Source organism: Lissotriton vulgaris, chromosome 8, assembly GCF_964263255.1.
Source record: "Lissotriton vulgaris chromosome 8, aLisVul1.2, whole genome shotgun sequence".
NCBI lineage: Eukaryota > Metazoa > Chordata > Amphibia > Caudata > Salamandridae > Lissotriton > Lissotriton vulgaris.
In genome coordinates this window covers 1,465,356,610-1,465,361,868 of record NC_141696.1, presented here as the reverse complement: position 1 = coordinate 1,465,361,868, position 5,259 = coordinate 1,465,356,610, and positions in this window count along the sequence as shown.

Sequence of the window (5,259 nt, the reverse complement as noted above, 5' to 3'; positions counted from 1 at the left end):
GTGGAAATGTTTTCTAAGAAAAATCCACTTCAAATTCAGAAAGAAGTCAGGACATTTTTGGGAATGGTTAGCTGCTGTAGAGAGTGGTTACTAAACCTTTCCCTAGTGGCTAAGCCTTTACTGAGGCTGACACACAAAGGTGTGTCTGATCCGCTTCCATTGGACAACAATTGCACAAAAGCATTCCTAGAGTTGAAAGAGAAAGAATGTTGCGCCCCAGCACTAGGAATGAAAGTTTATTTAAAAGAAAATACACCAATTTACAGTGAGAGGGAGGGCTGCACTCTCTCATTGCCTATTCAAAAAGATGACTGTGTTCAAAGGTCTGTGATGTATTGCCCAATGACCTTTGACCCGAACTTCACAAAAATGTCAGCAAATGATTTGGTTTGTGATGAAACTGAAAATGAGTGTCTAAATATCATGAAAATATGCATAAAGCCAAAATCAGACTTTAGTGATGAATGTCTGAGTCAGCCCAACAATGTCCATTTTGTAGATGGCCCATGTTTGAAAGGTGACACATCAAAAGCAGCACATGCTGTGCTCCTTGTACATTATGTTGTCAAAGCTTCATGGCTTTCAGTAGTTGCCCCAGTCCAAAATTCGAAATTGATTGCCCTTACCATAACATGCAGTATATCTGCTCAAATGAGAGTCACTGTTGTCATGGGAGAGAGAAATGCTTATTCAGTTGCACACATGTGTGTTCTGTTAGCATGTACATTCTATGGAATCTTCACAGGTGAATTAAAAGAGGCTCAAGAAAATGTTTTTGAAGCAGCACTACAGGGTTGTATCAGAACTGTTTTTGAGAAAAGTGACAACTGCATAGTGGCAAAAGTGTTATTGCAAAGACTGATGCCCAGGTATAGATTGCCAGTTTCTCTGAAATCAGATTATAATGAGGTCACAAAGATAATGAGTGCAGAACAACAGATTGGACAAGGAATGGATTGCAGCTATCTGCCTGAAGTGTCAAGCATAATAAAGCAACACAATGGCAGCACTGAGTTACCTTTTGCAAAAGACGGTGTCTCACCAACACCAAAGTGGCTTGAAAATGCATATGCAAATGCACTTGTGGAAAACACTGAGGAGAACACTAGCCATTGCTGTGTAGGTCAGGTTGATGTACAGTGTGCAGTTTCTCACCAGATTGCAGCTGCTACACAAGATCTGCATAATGGATGGTGCAACGGCTTTGGTCTGAGAGATGAAGTGGTGAATCATCTGAATCTGATCAAAGTGAAGATAAGAGTGAAAGGCATTGATTGAAAAAGTGCCAAGGATTGATGGTGCTCTGTCCGAGTTTCTCAGCACCTAAGTAGTCTAATTTGCATTGAAAAAGGTACAGAATGCCAATGAGCCATTCTGATGGCAAGCTGATGACAAAGAGAAAAGAAATGCTGAAACTGTCCTGTTGAATTCCTTTTTTATTATTTTAGTTACTTATTTTAAAGAAGACTAACTGTTTCAAGAAGCTACTTACAGAACTCTGCACTAAAACATTTGAGCTTGGCTATATATGATCTGATTACAGATAGACTTGTGTTTGCCTTAGAAATAGATGTAAAATTGTTATATGCTCAGCTTTTGCAATTAAAAAAAAAAAAAAAAAAGTCACTTTTGAAAATGAAATGTGTGATTAATTATAAATCATTTTATTATGATTTGAATTATCAGAAGGGTGGATTGATGGAGCAGATTTCCTCTGCAGTCAGGCATTGTTTTATTTTTTGTGCTTCAGACAGACTGCATTTAAATTGCCACGCACATTTTGGTGCAAGTTAAAACATGGCACATAAAAAAAAACATGAGTGAGGCCTATTCAGTCTCAGATGCTTTTGCTGAATTAACATGTGTTTTTGCAATGTGGAGAAAAGTGGCCTTTTTAGCTTTGAAGATTAATAGAATATGTTTCTCTCTTCCCAGCTCATCCCATGCAATATACATTCACTATTTCTGTCTTAAAAGACTTTGACTTGTTGCATATTTTGATAAATATTTTCAGTTAATAACATCTTTTTTTCTTTGCTGCACATTGCACATTTATTTTACATGTTGTACATAAATAATAGAAAAGCTGCTTTACACTAGTAGCTTGGCTAGGAAAACATTTATAATGAGTATTAGTATGTAATTTGGAAACATAATGTGCTGATTCACATGACATTAATATTATCTTTTTGTTTGTTTTATTTTCGGGCCTACCATTAAATGGCTGCCTGTGAAACCATCAAAAGCTATGGCTTGCTTTGAATGAGAAGGGAGCATGCGCAGACTGTGGCAGCTTTCCTCATGCCAAGAAGTCAAGAACACCTTGAACTGTACATCCTTGTGATTCTGCCAAATGCACCAGTGTTAGTTAAAAGTGTCCATCTGACTGCGCTTTGGCAGGAAGGAAGGAAGACTATTAAAAATTTTCCCTAGCAATTGTTGCAAACTTATAAAATGTATTTATTATGTATGCTTCATTTGTTAAAAACTGGCATGGTCAGGTTTTTAGAATGCGTCAGGGTGATGAGAACTCATGCCACCATGACTAACCAATCAACATACAGGTTTTCCTGAAATGCAACATTTTGTGTAGTCTGCCAAAATTTTGTGTATAAAAACTGACAGGGGCGGGCTTTCTCAGCTCAGCTGGCTTCTAGGCTCATTAGGGGGTGTGTGAGCTCTTGAAGAGAAGGAACAGATTAGGCCAGACAGCCTATGGGTTAGGTACGAGATCGTCACGGGTGCTGCATGGTCGTCCGAGGAGAATCAGGGGGAGGTTTCTTGCTTCCACGTCATATCTTGGCACTTGAGGCCGCATTCCTTTGAGGTCTTGTGAAGGAGGGGCTATCTCACTCCCTGCTTGCTCTTTAGACACAGACAGATGCAGAAGAACAGCTGATTAAATAGAATTAGATGCTAAACTTTCAGTTATGCTTTACTAATTAATTAGGTCTGAAATGATTTATTTGTCTTATGCATTTATTTCTCTTTATGGGAGATTTTTGCAAACTATTTGATTTTTGATTAGCCTTGCAAGACTATTTTTCTTAGAAACTCCTTAAGAATTTTGAATGACATTTTGCGCCACATTTTCTATCCTATATGTAATGGTTATATGCAGACTGTAAAATGTTCTGTATTAATGCTATTTTTTCTGTTTTCCAAATTCTGTAACCTGATTGATATTTTACTAATGAATAAAGGGTCAGAGAAAAAATAACTTTTTACTAGAAAATAAAACCCTTTAAATACTCAACAACTCTCTTTATTGGCTTAAAATAATAATTGCTTTTTTGACTGTTCATGAGTATTAAAGTCTCCTGAAGGTAATACATGGTGTGAAGGGCCCAACACCTTTTGAGCGGTAAATTAGAGGTAGCATGAGGGTTTTGCATTGAGAAACTCCCAGAAGAAATTACCGCTCCATCAAAATCTCCACAGAAACGTATTGATACCTCACGGGCTTTGGGTTTTATTGCGTAAGCCGCCTGCGTGGGCTCGTCGAGCGCATCAACATATATTTTCTTTGAGTGTTAATGCATGAATTCATTTATTGTAGTCACACTCAAGGCTCCCGGCGCCCGGGATCTTGACTTCTTGGAACAGCTGGGATTGAGAAGTTTTCAAGTTTCAGGTGATCTTGTGTGGTGGCCAGAAGACTGGGCCTCTTGTGCTCTGGGAGTTCTTCCCCAGGATAGGTTTTCAGAAAGGGGCACAATGTCAGTATATCAGGGATTCTCAGATGCCGGGGGCCTCCAAGGAAAAGAAGGTTTCAGGCACCAATTATCTTTAGGAACACGTTAATTTTTGAAGAAATTGTGCTACAAACTTGTAAAAATATAATAAAGTCTCTTCAAAATTCAAAAAGGTGTATTTCAGTAACATGCAGAAGAGTTTTTCCTTAGTAAATCAGATGATATCCCTGCAGTGAGGGGCATTTGTTAGAAAAGTGATAGTTTTGACACATGAACTAAGAGACATTCACCCCCCCCCCCCCTTACCCCCCACCATGCCAGCAATGGCATGAGTGAACCAAGAGGCAAGTCACTTGGCAGGTGCACCCTCAGGGAGGCCTACATTTTTATTATACTTGAAACAACGTTATGGTTTATTAAATCGAATACAAGAGCACACCATGAACTGATATATTTTAAGGTGCTCTCGCATGTGATAACGAAGAGAAAGGAGGCAAAGTGAAATAAAACAATTTCCTAGGTTCACACAATTTCGTAAAGTCAGGGAAGCTGGGAATGATCCCAGGGTTTCTGCTTTCACATTGAGTAATTCCTTCACTACATGGGTATCTCTTTCTCTCTCACGTTTTACATCAAAAGGTAACGCTTTGGGGCATATTTACAATAACTGGCGCACCCCTGCAAATCAGCAGGGATGTGCCAGTTATTGTGCGCCACAGCTCCGCCAGCATGGATGCGCAGCATTTACAATGCGGCGCACCATGGGTCAAAAACGGCATGGATGCGTGACGCATCTGTGCCGTAAAAGTTGCGCATTGCTGGAGTTGCTTAGCAAGCGTGACGCAGCTCCAGCAATGCTGTGGGGGCCCTATCTAGTTAATGGTGCGTCAATCCTTACGCCTGCTTCAGGCAGGCGCAGGGTTTTGACGCAGCATGGGCCTAAAAGTGACTGAGTGAAATCTTGTAGAATGCCTACATGTGGCACAGGGCTTTACAACATGACGCATCTCCTAGATGCATCACGTTGTAAGTACCCCGCACCGTGGTGCAGGATTTGCGCCGCTGCTGCATCACAAAAGTGACGCAACGGCGGCGTAAATGAAGCGCAAGGGGCTTGTAAATTTGCCCCTGTATCTTTAATTCTTGGTGCATGAAGTTTGAGCGAGCGTGGAGAGAGAGGTCATTAGGCTGGCTCGAGCCTTCAGTCCCCACTCATCTCTATCGCATAATGGCAATGAAGGGGACAAAGGCATAGGAAGGGTATGTCTTGACCCTTAAAATAACTCCACAACTCAGTGTCCACTCCATGTACATGCTTTGCTTCCCCTACTTCCAACCAAACCCACCTCAACACTCACCCTCCTGGCGTCAATGTTACCCTCAGTCATGCCACAGACCTTACTTTTTGGCCCCTGGGAAAATGTTTGCAAGTACCCATGCAATAGATGGTTCTTTGCAGAGACAAGATTTCTGATTGCTTTGTATTTCTGAAACATTTTCATAAGAAAACCTGGTCCAGTACCTTGACATACACAAAGCACAGGGTCTTCAATTGATATGTTAA